Source organism: Leopardus geoffroyi, chromosome A1, assembly GCF_018350155.1.
Source record: "Leopardus geoffroyi isolate Oge1 chromosome A1, O.geoffroyi_Oge1_pat1.0, whole genome shotgun sequence".
Lineage (NCBI taxonomy): Eukaryota > Metazoa > Chordata > Mammalia > Carnivora > Felidae > Leopardus > Leopardus geoffroyi.
The window spans coordinates 104361012-104375967 of NC_059326.1; the positions used below are offsets into that span (position 1 = coordinate 104361012).

At 42.3% G+C, this 14956-nt stretch overlaps 1 protein-coding gene and 1 long non-coding RNA gene across 7 annotated transcripts in view; one reads left to right on the forward strand and one right to left on the reverse strand.

Annotated features, from left to right (window-relative positions):
- Positions 1-14956, reverse strand: part of MARCHF3 (membrane associated ring-CH-type finger 3) — a 150854-nt gene that overhangs the window by 48528 nt on the left and 87370 nt on the right. The window contains exon 2 of one of the 2 annotated variants that reach the window (XM_045487333.1): positions 2751-2857. The exons of the other annotated variant lie outside the window; for it this stretch is intronic. The gene's annotated coding sequence lies outside the window, so the exon portion shown is untranslated. The remainder of the gene's footprint in view (positions 1-2750; positions 2858-14956) is intronic. 2 annotated transcript variants of the gene reach the window in all.
- LOC123602981 overlaps positions 1-14956 on the forward strand; it is a 109064-nt gene that overhangs the window by 37793 nt on the left and 56315 nt on the right. For all 5 annotated transcript variants that reach the window (XR_006714660.1, XR_006714658.1, XR_006714669.1 and 2 more), the window contains exon 5: positions 4491-4542. This is a non-coding gene — a long non-coding RNA (uncharacterized LOC123602981). The remainder of the gene's footprint in view (positions 1-4490; positions 4543-14956) is intronic.

Genomic DNA, 14956 nt, shown 5'->3' on the forward strand with positions numbered 1-14956 from the left:
TATTCTAATGGTCTAATGATTGCACCCATGGATGATAGTCGCTTGAAGCCATTATTTTATTTGGGGCCCACAAAATTAAGCCTTCCCAAGTGGAACTTCCTTTCACCTTTAGTAGCAAGAATTCTGGAAACAACTTTCCTTCATCAACCAGTGCAATGTGGTTATGCTGAAGTCCGATTTGCATAGAAAACGCATGATCGCTGTTTAATTCTTTCCTTTGATAGTCAATTTTCAGAGTAAGGAATCTGTGCCTTAGTTACATGGTACAGTAACTGAGTTGTTTTGTTATCATGTGTATTATTCTTGAAGGTCCACCTGTTTTTACTGAAATTAAGGAAAAAAACAAATCAGACCACCTCACCATAACTAACCCTCCTTCTTATATTGAGAACCGGACTTGTGGTTTAAATGGACACAAAATAAGTCAATGGCCTGGTCTCTGCCACTGAGCGCTCTCAGTAAGAAGGCCAAGCACTGGTTCTCTCACCTGCTCTGGTGTCTGACTTTGTCTTTTTTTTTTTTTTTTTAATGTTTATTTTTGAGAGAGAGAGAGAGACAGAGCACAAGCAGGGGAGGGCCAGAGAGAGAAGGAGACACAGAATCCTGAAACAGGCTCCAGGCTCTGAGCGGTCAGCACAGAGCCCGACGTGGGGCTTGAACCCACGAACCGTGAGATCATGACCTGAGCCGAAGGTGGATGCTTAACCAAGACTGAGCCCCCCAGGCGCCCCGGTGTCTGACTTTGTCTTGATGGTTGATGTAGTCTTTCCTTAAGCCGAACTTCCCTCATAGACAGAGGCCTTCTGCATTGACTAATCTCCTGGGAAAATGAAAACAAATCTAAAAGATCGCCTCTTTTGCTTACTGCGACACAGACCACTTGGTGTCACTTGCCCCCGTAGACTTCCGCCATCATATTATTTACTGGATGCATCTGAAGGAAGCAGATTGGCAGAACCACATGGCTTCAGACTGACTAGCTGAGGTCACTGGGCCTGTATCAGTTGGACCTTGTCTGTGACTCATCAGGAAGCCATTCTCACCCAATGAAGCCTGCAGGTGCCATCTGGCTTGGCCACACCCTGCTCCGGGGTTGCGGTAATAACACAGTAACGTGCTGGGCAAGCTTCCACTGGGGGAAAAATACGCACTGTGGGTGAAATCTGCCCATGTAATGAGAAACAGCTCCCCTTTTCTCTTCTCACTAATAAGGGTGAAAACATTTAGGCCATTCATGGGTATTCCCCAAAGAGGCATTTATAAGTCTTCTTTAACAATGGCTGATGAGTGTCTCCGAGACTGACAGGAATCCAGGGTCTTTTTGGCTCTCTAAGAGCAGAGACATTTTCTGCCCATTACTGCCTTGTTTTACTGACAGGCACCTGTCAGTTAGACATTAAAACAGAGTGATAATGGGGAGATAATATGCTGGCTCTGTCCACACACTTCAAGAGGGAAGCACTCAAGAAAAATGTGTATTTTGGGAAACCTAGATGCTCATGTGCCCATCTGCATTTCTATTTAGTTTGAAATTGAGTGCAGAATAATAAAGCAGTGAGAAGAGGGATAACAGGGAGACCCGGATCAGAAGAGCTTCCCTAGTGGCCCTGCAGACGCCAGTGTGGGTGTCCTGCTCTAAGCAGGGGGAATGGCTTAGGAAATGCATGCCAGAGAGGAGGAGCAGGACAGACGCTCCCCCCTCCCCTTCCCGCCCCCGGCGGGCTTCACTGGAACTCCCTGAGAGCTGCTGAACCAAGGAACTGGCAGAAAAATATCTTCCAGGACTTTGTAAATGGAGGACTTTCACACATTCTGCAAAAGTGCAAATACCCTCTTTTGAGAGAGAGGTGAAAAAGGAAGTGCACACTATAAATAAACTAATAAAAGCAATTCGATTCCTACTGAGAATCTTTCTAGTAAATAGTTCTCTGTCAGAAAGTAATATTGTTACTCAGATATGTGGACCTCCGGTAGTATCTTCGGGTTCTGACTTCTTGGCTAATGTGTATCTTCTAGTACATACACACACACACACACACACACACACACACACACACACACAGGCCCCATATAATACCCTCTTTATTTTCTTCAATCCAATAAAACGTCAATGTATTCAGTTAATGATTATAATATAATGCCATCTTAATGCTAACTAGTCACCATAAAATCTTACCATTGTGGACTTTAGCCATGGAGCCCGGGGACTACTCAAGTGTAATCCCCACTGCAAAGTTGTCCTATGAGCACAACAGGAGGACAGCAGGTGCCATCACATCCAGTGGCAATGGTCAACTTGACTAGCATAGATGCCAGAAATCACTCGCCTCCCCGCTAAAAAGTGTTGGAATTTTCTTTCTAAAATGCCAAGTGGGAGAAAGCTCTCTCTGCAAAGCTCTCTCTGCTGCAGTGATTCAGCATGTGGGATTTGGAGTTGAACACTGTTGGTTTGAATCCTGGCTCTTCCATCTACCAGTTATGACTCCTCAAGCTGGGGATAAGATGGTGCCCATTTCATATTTGAGAATGAAATGAAACAATGTATCTAAAGTACACAGCAAACACTGCTGGCTGCAATGATTGGGCCAGGGCCACGGCAACCGCACAGGTCTCCAGGGCACACTGTCGCTTTCAGTATTTCTGTTCAAGCCAAGAGACATTTATTACAGTACTGACACTAATAGGGGAGGCAACAAACTGCTTTGACAGGCAGAGTGGGGAAGCAAAAGACAAAAACAAAAACAACTCACGAGCTTAGGAATCAGGCACACGGTTTTGAATACTGGCTCTTGCCACCAGTTACCAGGGCTCGGTTTTGGATAAGTGACTTGACTTCCCTGCACATCGATTTGCCCATCTGTGAAAAAGAGAAAGTGACTTCCTTACAGAGTGGTCGTGCCCTCAGCTCACAGGGTATGTAAAGTGCCTCACCCATTGTGTGTCCACTCAGCAGTCTCTGTCATTATTATTAGAATATTACATGAAGCTCTGGGGAGGGACAGAGATGGGCCTGATGCATCTTGTCACTGGGTGGTGTGACCCTGGGGATCCTGGGCTGGGGCAGATGGACGAGAACGTGCCAGGGGAACAGCGGGTTGAGACAGAACACACACACACACACACACACACACACACACACACACACAGGCATCCTAGGAATCTAAAAGAAATTACGTATTAGAAGGCGAGGTGTGTAGAGAGTATTACCTTAAAACATAGCATCAATCCAATACAGAATATAAAACTGTCTCCCTTTGTTTTTGCTGGCAGGCAAATCTGAGGCTCTGGGGAGCCAGATGGGCCACGATTACTCTTGGAATCTTCCCTTTATCTTCCATGGGTTTGCCCAAGAGCCAGGTACCATTGTGGCCCCAGATGAGGTAGCTACCCTGAAGCATTTAAGATGGACACAGAGGAATGAATGGTCCTGCTCTTTGCTGGGGAGGGCATGTCTTTGGACTTTCCTAACAACAGAGGAGACAATTAAACGGAGTCTGTCATTTCATTTCCATCTGTTGATGTCAACACTCCTAAAACCAGGCCCTCACTTATCTTGTTTACACAGTGCTCAGCACTGGGCCCGCTTAGATGTTTACTAGGTACATGAGAGAAATACATGTTCTTTCAGTAAAGGAGGGATATGCAGAAAGGGAAATGTCCGACTTTTTGGATATCGGGTTGTAAGGATCTGGACACTTGAAAGAAGTTGAATATACCGTATCATGCTTTTTATTAAGTTCTCCTTTCAAGGTGACATAAAATACGTGTCCTGTTTGCCAGGGGAGAAAATGCAACCAAAGCTAATCCATGATGACGGTGTGTATGTATGCAAATGAGGCATGCTGATTTCTCTAGCTTGGTCTATTCATAAACTGGACTGATTGCTTAGATTTACAACCGATGATCACTATGGTAAATTCAATAACAGAATTTTCTGCTCTAAATGTAGCATTCTCTTCAGTATCTTTTTTACAGCCCTTAAGTGGTTTTTGATGTACACGAAACTAAAAGCTTGGAGAATTAAAAATTACACAAATAATGAAGATGAGTTCCTAGGTGAATTACCCATTACTGTGGAGGTTTTTGGATAGTTTCATTAAAAAGAGTAAAAAGGCCATCTAAAGATACTTGTGTATCTACAAATGATTGTAAAGTCATTGTCTTTATTTCTTTCCAACTCCCATAAGCCTCTTTTATTAGTTTCAAGGAATAAAACTCCAATCTGCTTCAGTAAACTGCATTATTTTTTAAACTACAAAACATACGTGGTTTCTTTACATGAGCAATCTTCTTTAATGGCAATGCAGCCATTGGGAAGACCACAGTAAAACGTATAGTTTATAGATCTTCCCTCTACCTTCTAGCTCTTCTCTACCTTCTTCTTCTTCTTTTTAAAAACAATATTATTAAGATCTAATGGTTTAAAGTTTTTTAAATTTTAATTAAAAAAAATTAACTCCAGTTAACATACAGTGTTGTATTAATTTCAGGTGTACAATGTAGTGAGTCAACAATTCTCTACATGACTCCATTCTCATCATGGTAAGTGTACCCTTAACCCCCTTCGCTTATTTCACCCATTCCCCACCTCCCCTGCCCCTGCCACCTGCCCTCTGGTAACCATCAGTTCTCTAGTTAAGAGTCTATTTTTTGGTTAGTCTCTTTTTTTTATTTATTTTTTTTAAGTTTATTTATTTAATTTTGAGAGAGAGGGAGAGAGAGAGAGAGAGAGGGAGACAGAGAATCCCAAGCAGGCTCCATGCAGAGCCTGATGTTGGGCCCGATCCCATGAACCATGAGATCATGACCTGAGCCAAAATCAAGAGGCAGTTGCTTAACTGACTGGACCATCCAGGAGCCCCTTGTTTGTTTTGTTTCTTAAATTCCACATATGAGTGAAATCAGATGGTATTTGTCTTTCTCTGAGTGACTTATTTTGCTTAGCATTATATTCTCTAGATCTGTCCATGTTGTTGCAAAAAGACCCAATACATTTTAACAAGTGCCTGGCACATAATGAGCTCTTAAAAATATCTGCTGACTCACTGAATGAATAAATGAATTCACTATCTTAATATGAAATTCTGGATCCAAGTTTAAAGTCATGCAACAAAGGGCTGAAACAGTTAGTTCTCTTACTTAGAAGTACAATCCTTTCTATCTGACTTCTTTAAGTGTTTTTTTTTTTCTTTTTGGGGGAGAGAGGTGCAGAGTCCAATGTGGGGCTCGATCCCATGACCCTGGGATCACGACCGGAGTCCAAATCAAGAGTCGGACGCTTAACTGACTGAGCCACCCAGGTGCCCCTAACTTCTAGGCAGTCCAGTATCCCCTCTGCTATTTAATGGTTGCCAACATTTTATTTTTTTCCATGAATCTTGAATAATCCTTTTATGCGTGTGGAGTTTTTTTTTTTTTTTTTTTTTTTTTTGAATTGAAGGAGAATCCTGAATAATCCTTTTGTTCATGACCAGACTTGGAATCAGGTGCTCGTTGGTACAGGTCATTAATAGGCGGACTATGAATTTGAACTCTTAACCTAAACATGGCTTGCAAGTATCTCTAAAATAAAGAATCTCTAATTTCCCTTCCTATTCCCTCCTATGCACATAGTCTCCTTAAGCTGACATGACTTGTGTTGTTTAAAAAATCAAAGAATGAATGAATACATGAATAAATGACTAAGTAGATGAAGATACAAAATACTTCAGAGGTAAAGCAGTTCCCATTTTCCCGTCAACTCAGAACCCTTTGAAAGTGCAGAAAAGGAGGATCTGTGGCTCGAAGATCTACCGAGACTTAGGTTCCTGATCTGTGGCTTGAGTAGAAGCATGGTGGAAGCTGGATCTCTGTGGGACCCTGACTTGGAAGTCATGGACAGATTATTTTTCCCATGGTGATAAAATGGCTGGCTATAGTTGAAATGGTACTATTACTTCCGTATTCAGGTGACTGAGCTCTTATGAGCTGGTGCTGGAATCTAACCATCATATGACCAGGTTTCTATTTGTCACAAGATACCATGTGCACAAGTTGAGGAAGGCTGTCCCTTCTGTTTCTGAATGATGCGAAGTAACAAAACCACTAGAAATAGCTATTGTTGTAAAGAAAAAAAAAGGTTGCTATTTCAGAGTCACCTGTAGGGAATGGTTGGGATAGGTAGGCAGGCCACCGAGGCACAGGATTGAGGGTGTAATGGTTAATTTTATGTGTCAATTTGACTGGGCCACAGGGTGCCCAGATCTTTGGTCAAATATTATTTTGGGTGTTCCTGTGAGGGATATTTTTGGATGAGTTTCACATTTAAATCCATAGACTGAGTAAAGCAGATTGCTCTCCCTCATGTGGGTGGGTCTAATCCAATAAGGTGAAGACCTGAATAAAACAAAAGGCTGAGTCTCCCTTGAATGAGAGGGAATTCCTCCTGCCTGACTGCCTTTGCACCGGGATGTGCTTTTTCCTGCCTTCAGATTCTCACTGAAACACTGGCTTTCCTTGGGTCTCAAATTTGCCGGCCTATGACCTAGAATTTACATCATTGGCCCTTCTGGGTCTCCAGCTTGCCTATTAACCCTGCAGATCTTGAAACCTGTCAGCCCCCATAATGACATGAGTTAATTCCTTATAATAAATCTCTTTATATCTGTCTATCTATCAGCTGTCATCATCATCATCAATCTATCATCTCCTATTCTGTTGGTTATGCTTCTTTGAAGAACACTGATTAATACAGCAGGAAATGCCAAAAAGGTGATAATCTAAAAAGTGTATATGCACATACACGTATATATCCATGAAGCAAAAAATGAAGATAAAATCCATACACAAAAACAAAAAATGATAATAAAATAAAAATCCATAAAGCAAAATTTAACCAAGTTCCCAATTTCCTTCCTGGTGATGCTCAGGCCATGTAAAAGGTAACCTACAATCTTTGATGACACTCTATGCAGAGGGTGGATGACTGGGGTAGGCTGGGCAGAGATGACATGGGCAAGGGTGATGAGCCTCCACACACAGTGCAGAGCAATTTGCTGGTTTCTGCTGCTAGTCTTACAATGGCTGGACCTTTCTTTTCAGGAATCTTTCTTTTAGGATATAGTGCTTGAGTCTTTTCTTTATGGAATCCATTTTAGGGGCATGATCAGAAATGCAAACAGGGATGTATGCACAGTCCACACCCACACTTCTCTTTTATATTCTCCAGTGTTCCTTTCAAGTGGCACAGACAACTGCCCAAAAGTGGGGGAAAGATTAAGTAAACAGATCATACCCATTTCATGGATTATTAGTGGGGCCGTTAACATTACTCTTATACTACAGGTGTACTGGCACTGGTAAATACAATATAAGGCTATAAGGCCATATGAAAAAAAAGTAGGCTATACAAATACCTATCTATAATTTCAACTACCAAAGGGAGAAAGATGCTATATCAACATGTGAACAGTGGTTTTCTCCAGGTAATAAGCAATTCTTGTTTCATTTTTATTGTGCAGGCTTTTTGTATTTTCCAAAATAAAATGTATTTTTATCATATTTAGACTACAAAGGATAAACAAATAACATCCTATAGCCCTCAAAAGGGGAAGCACATTAAACCACCTTTGGAAAATGATAAACACAAAAACGAGAGCAAGCCAACCCCAAACTCAAAAAGGCCTATGTCCTCATCATAAATAATCCAAAATCAACCAAGACCACTTCCTTTCTTCTCTAGGTGCAGACATGACATTAGAGAGATCCAGGGAAGGATATGCAACAACCCCTCTCCAAGGCAGCCTGCTCCAGGAAGCAGCTGGTTTACTGGGAAGACCCCTGGGTCAGACCCCAGAGGCCCTGGGTGCTTTGCCTCGGACAGGCATGGGGACCCCACTGTATCATTTATATTCCCTCAGCTTTGGCTTTTCATCAGTAATACATGAGAACTAAATAGTCCTCAAGGAGCTTCTCAGGGCGTTGTCATTATAAAATGGAGTGGTACCTGTGCAAATACCCTCACGTTCAAAGCACTACAGTGATGTAACATGGTCATCAGTGGTCTCCAACACCAGGTTCATGAGCGAATCCTCCAGTGGCCCGTCCTCCCCCACCTTGGTGGCGGCCGCAGATGACAACAGTGGAGAGACGAAATGACCCAGACAGGATACTCTCTCTTCCCCGCCCCCCCCCCCCACATAAATACAATGTGCCTAAATTAACATTTGGTTAGCTTGTTTCTTTTTAACCAGAGACATGCCAATTTAGATGAAAAATCCATATACTTAACATGAGTCATATCCTTGCTAGAGAAGACAAATCTATAAACAGGAGCTGTAATAATCAGCCAAACTTTTCTAAAGCATCATTTACATTCCTGTTCGGAATTTCTATATCCAAATTGCCTGCCCATCAATTGTATATTTAAACCATGTGGCCTTAGGAGAACTGGTGGATATTTTCACTTGTTTCAGAAATGAGGAAACCAAAGCAAAGGGATTCTATGATTTTCCCAGCCCCCTGAAGTTCGTGGAAAAACTTGGTAGCTCCATCTCTGACCTCAATTTCTTTAAGATTTTTTTTTTTTAAGTTTTTATTTATTTTTGAAACAGAGAGAGACAGAGCATGAACGGCGGAGGGGCAGAGAGAGAGGGAGACACAGAACCAGAAGCAGGTTCCAGGCTCTGAGCCATCAGCCCAGAGCCCGACGCGGGGCTCGAACTCACGGACCGCGAGATCGTGACCTGAGCTGAAGTCGGACGCTTAACCGACTGAGCCACCCAGGCGCCCCTAAGACTTTTTTTTAAGTTTACTTATTTATTTTGAGAGAGACAGAGACAGTGTGAGTGGGGGAGGAGCAGAGAGTGAGGCAGAGAGAGCATCCCAAGCAGGCTCTGCACTACTAGTGCAGAGACTGACGCAGGGTTCAAACCCACGAAACTTGAGATCATGACCAGAGCTGAAATTGTCCAAGAGTCGGATGCTTAACCAAGTGAGCCACCCAAGCTCCCCTCTCTGATCTCAATTTCTCTGCCAGGCTCCCATAATTATTATTTAATACTGATGAAGTGTCTACATGATGCAAGGTGCTCTTAGTCATTCTGGCTGGGGTGATAAGGAAGACTAGGGCAAGAGGAATAGAACTGAAAACTTTTTTTCCCCCTCCAAAGTTGGAGTTAACAAAGTTGGTGATTTCTCCAGTTATGACAAGTATATTCCACAAAAAACTTCAGAGTTTCCTAATACATTGAGTAGGACTGCATTTGCTTAACGGGAAAGTACATGCTCTTTTGATAAGACTCAAATTTTGAAACAAGAAGAATTCTTGGTATTTAATGCTTGGGCAAGACAGTGTGGAACAGCTACAAGATTTCATGATTAACTTTTATAATATGCAGTTGCAATGGCCATCATGGACGCTGATGAGTTCCTCAGACTTTTTCAATTCACATTTTACTAACTTAGAGGAGAGGAGAGCATAATTCTCAGCTCTGTTGATCTGATTCTATTGAATATTCCCCTCCTCTCCCCAAGTTGGGAGTTAACGTGGAGGACAAAACAGAGGGGCGCCTGGGTGGCGCAGTCGGTTAAGCGTCCGACTTCAGCCAGGTCACGATCTCACGGTCCGGGAGTTCGAGCCCAGCGTCGGGCTCTGGGCTGATGGCTCAGAGCCTGGAGCCTGTTTCCGATTCTGTGTCTCCCTCTCTCTCTGCCCCTCCCCCGTTCATGCTCTGTCTCTCTCTGTCCCAAAAATAAATAAACGTTGACAAAAAAAATTTAAAAAAAAAAACAAAAAAAAAACAGAGAAAATACGAAAAAAACTGAAAGCCGAGTCACTTTCCTTAGTATTCCCAAAGTCTCAGGCTGCAGATGAAACTTCTTTTCATATCTGTGAGTCACCACATATTTTCCTGGGTATCACAACTCATTCACTTCCCTTTTTGTGCCATGATTTAATTTTTCCCCGTAGCACTTTCAAACTGTAGGCAAGAAAGTTCTGCGAGCTGTCCTACTGAATTATAGAAAATTAGAATCTGGTTTGGGGGAAATAACTTCACATGTGCTTTACAATGAAGAAAACGTCACAGTTCGTCAGTTTTTCAGAAGCCAAAATAAATAATTTTCCTTATTTCTTACAAACAAGGGGGAAAAAATACAGTGATCTCCTTTGCTATTATAATCAGGTATCTGGGGAGTAGGGGAGAAGTCTAAGATCATCCTCTCTTTGAATAAAAGTGAATTCTGTGGATATATTAGTCACTAAAGTTGCAAATGGCTCTTTTTCTTAGAAAACCTCATGAAAGTTGCCAGAGGTTGCCCATTTTTTTGGATACTGTGTGATGATAACACAGGTACAAATTCTAATTAATGTCTGGTTCTACAACAAACAGAACCTTATGCCAGAGGTTGATTATAACAGGTGACCCTCGGCTGAAACTCTGTTATTATTAATTTTTCACAGACAACACCACCCTGTTGGGTATACCTTCCCTATTAGAGAAGGTTAGGACCAGCGTCTCACCTATATACCTCCCTGTCCCCCATGCCCTTTCTTTTTCACTTGAAAGGAAGGCCTCCCGAAATGGTATCAACTGTTTAGCCAGGATAGACGAAAGGTCTCCGGAGTGGTTGAAATGAAAGAACACAAACTAGCAACTAGCACTCTCCTGGCTTCTACCTGTGTCTTCATTTCCTTCTGATCCCCTAACCTTACCTGTACCGTCGTGCGAGTGACCACCTGTGGTACCACCACCTTTGGAACATGGGACAGTATTCAGAGATAAGACAGCTCTAATGGTCTTGGAAGAACTGGAAGACATCCTTGTTGGTGCTTTAAAAATAACTTATAATTACTTGAAAAGTCACTGTAATTTTAACAGCCAGAGATTCTTCTGGACTAAAGGTACTTAAGCCCCATGTAGGAGAATTGAATAGAAAGGGAATCCAACGTTTATTTATTTTTGGGACAGAGAGAGACAGAGCATGAACGGGCGAGGGGCAGAGAGAGAGGGAGACACAGAATCGGAAACAGGCTCCAGGCTCTGAGCCATCAGCCCAGAGCCCGACGCGGGGCTCGAACTCCCGGACCGTGAGACCGTGACCTGGCTGAAGTCGGACGCTTAACTGACTGCGCCACCCAGGCGCCCCTAATAGAAAGGGAATCCAAATACCACTGGATTCCTATTACTCGAGGTTGTTATGTTCTGTAAATTGCTGTCAATGCTGAATTAGCCAATGCTGAACCATTGCTCCTAACAGAAACCCATTGCTGGGTTCCTGCAAGGCTCTGGGCATAACATTTTCATCAAGTGATAACCTTTCGTCACTACATAACCTTACTTTATGTGTGTTTCTGTTTAAAGATACTTATTTAACATGTTTTGTTGATTCATTAACAGTGAACCCAGGGCCCACAATACTACAACCCATGCCTGAATTAAACTTATGTGACTCTTCTTCTTATAGAAGTTAGATAATGCAAGTTATCGAACTTCTGTTTTTCTCTGTAAGACCTATCGTAGCCTTCTTGTGCTTGGGAACACTAGAAAGCACATCGGCATTTCTGCCATTTTAAAGAGCAAAATCACCAACAAAAAGCCCACACGGGCACAGTGGGAAAACGACGCTTGTTTACATTATGAGATCTGAAAGAGCTGAGCGTCGCCTTGCTCGACCTCAGCTGGGAACATGTGTGTCAGGTGACTCGATTTTTTTGCTACCCTGTGCGTGTCCGCAAATCACCGTGAAAACACTGCAAGTATTGATTTTGGGGTTACAAATAAATTTTCACAAGTAGGTGAATTCTCAGTTGTGGAATCTGTGAATAATAAGGATTGAGTGGAGAAGTTCTACTCCTTATCCATCAGCAGATCTTGCTTTATCTTTCTCCTTGACACTGATACAGCTTCAATTAACCTGATCTTTGATACTAAACAGTGATATATACATATATACATATATACATCTATATATATGTATGTATATATATGGGTTTTTTTTGTTTTTTGTTTTTGCCAGATGGCCATTCTAATTGTAGTGCAGGTGTATATTATGTTTTATGCTTGTTTTTTTAAAAGTAAATCATTGTGAGAAGCTTTGCTTTTCAAAAATTAATGAGTGTGGGGCGCCCGGGTGGCTCAGCCGAGACCTACTTCGGCTCAGGTCATGATCTCATGACCTGTATCGGGCTCTCTGCTGTCAGAGCAGAGCCCACGTTGGATCCTCTGTCTCTTGGCCCCAGCCCGCTGGCGCTCCCTTTCTCAAAAATAAATAAATATAAAAACAAATTAATGAGCATCATTAGGAGTGATGGAAAGTGTAAAACCCATCAGTTCACAAAATCCCCTCCAATTTTCTATTATAGAAAGAACACAGCGTTGAGACTACATTATCACTGAACAGACAGAGATGTTAACTACCGTTGGTGCTTTACAACTGACTCGGGTTCAGCAAAGTTATGTTCAGAATTTCACAGAAAACTGATAAACAATTACTAAGTACTGTGGGAAGAGAGAGATCCTCAAGTATAAGTGTGGAAAACGAGGCCTCAGTCCTCTAAAGCCCCTCGTGCCGAGCCGCCTTTCAGGAGCTTCCTAACACTGCGGGTGAGATTAGAAGTTCAAACCTAGTTTTTAAAAACGTTGTTGCCTTCTCTCAACTGTGGGGGAAAACGTTGACATCAGCCACCCAACAGGGAAATGTAATAAATAGGAAAAAAAGAAAAAAAGAGAAACAGGTGGGAAAATTCACACTCGTTAGAAACAGTTCTCACAACTGTGCTTGGTTTTTCAAAACTGAAGCCAAAGCACGTGTTACATATGTGACAGTAGCGTCCCTCAGAGTATATAGTCTGAATAAGGCAGGACTGAGGTCCAGCGTAACATTAAAGGAAGATTCTGGCAGAGGCACTGTTTGCACTTGGGCCCTGATCCCAGAAAAGCACACTCCTTCATTCATGTGTTGGTTTATCGGTGACGGCTTCAGGGAAGCACCTGGGGGGTCCTTCTGCTGGTGGCGCTGTTGGCAGTCACCGGGACCCCCGCACCACCATTGTTCGCACCCAGCCTGTGGAAGAGGTCTGGGAAGGAAATGAGAGTCAGGTCCTCTAAGGGGTCAGCATGCAGTGACGGTATCTTTTAACAACGTTATCATCATGTTAGCTGATCCACACGGCCCTGTGCAATGTTGGCCACCATTGCTGGTTTAGAGAATCATGGTGCTGAGACTCAAGGTTGGGGTCTTCCTGCTGTATTTCTTACCTAAAACTAACTTCATTTCCCCATGACAGCTTATCTTAGACACCGAAAGGAAGCCTTCTTGAGCATTTGGAGCTATTTAATCACACTGTGGCTTTTAAACAAATGGCATCACAGGAGCACCTGGGTGGCGCAGTTGAGCATCTGACTTGATTTAGGCTCAGGTTATGATCTCAGGGTCATGGGATTGAGCCTCACATAGGCTCCGTGCTGAAATCGGGGAGGCTTTTGGGGATTATCTCTCTCCTTCTCTCTCTTACCTTTCCTTGCTTGTGTGCACAGGCACGTGTGTGCGCGTGCTCTCTCTCAAAATGCATAAATAAACATTAAAAAAAAAAGGTTATCGCAGAACAGTTTCTACCACTCAATGTGTGGTTTGATAAACAATCAAAACCTTGAATCTCAATAGGGGAGGGGATAGCAACTTTTTAGGAGACCTACTAGTTATTTTAGGACAGAAGTCAGCAAACCTTTTCTGTAAAGAGCCAGACAGGAAATATTTTAGGCTTCGCAGGCAGGCCCTATGATCTCTGTTACAAAGACTCAACTCCGCCATTGTAGTGTGAAAAAGGCCACAGGCAATATTAGCTACATTGCCTGGCTATAAAAAACTTCAAATAAAACTTCATTCCCGGAAAATAAAATTTGAATTTCATGTAATTTTCACATATCACAAAATACTAACCTTTGTTTTACTTTTGTAATGTAATTTTAAGAATATAAAGACCATGCTCTTGGTTCAAAAGCAAACACAGGCCCTGCCCTAAAGGGGTGTGCCATCTAAAGTGAGGACTGTAGACACAGACATAGAAAGAAAACACAGAAATAACTATATACCGCACAGGGTAAGAAAAGGATACAGGATAAATCATTTATATTAGATGAAATTTAACGTGTCTGTACAATTTACTCATGATTGTCTTTTGCAAAGCATGTCATAGGCCATGTAAAGCCGCCAGTGAATCTACATGGAAAAGGGAAATCCTCACTGCTTTCCGTGGGAAAAGTCTGACTGAGTTTCATTCGGATTCTGTGACTATCTCAAGACTTTTTTTTTTTTAAGTCTATTTATTTTTGACAAAGAGACAGAGAGAGCCCAGGAGGGGCAGAGAGAGAGAGGGAGAGAATTCCAAGCAAGCTTCACACGGTCAGTGCAGAGTGCGACGTGGGACTCGTACTCACAAAACGTCGAGATCATGACCTGAGCCGAAATCAAGAGTCAGGTTCTCAACTGACTGAGTCACCCAGGCACCCCAAGACTTTTTTCTTTTTCTCTCTCTCTTTTTTTTTAACATGTTTTGCAACTTCCTCAGAAACACACTGAGCTCAAACACCCAGTGGAAATGTATCTCTGCTTGTACTAACGCACTACTCCATTGCAAGGTTTTCTTTTCCTATGATCGACATCAATAAAGCATGAGAAAGTACCTCAGTGTCTTACAGAAGAGACAAAAAAAAAAAAAAACACCCCACACTGTAATGGAAGTTAGAAAAATAATATTGAGGGTGCACTATGGAACAAGCCCAGCTGTAAGCATTCGGCATGGATTATCCAATTTAATCTTCATAGCAGTCCTCTGAGGGTTGATTAGTAGTAGCAGGAAATGATGGCACAAAAAGGTTACAAGATCAAGGTCACACAGCCAAGGGGGTGGAACAGAATCTGAACCCAGGTATCCAATTCTTTACACCTCACTCTTTTTTTTTTTTTTTTAAATTTC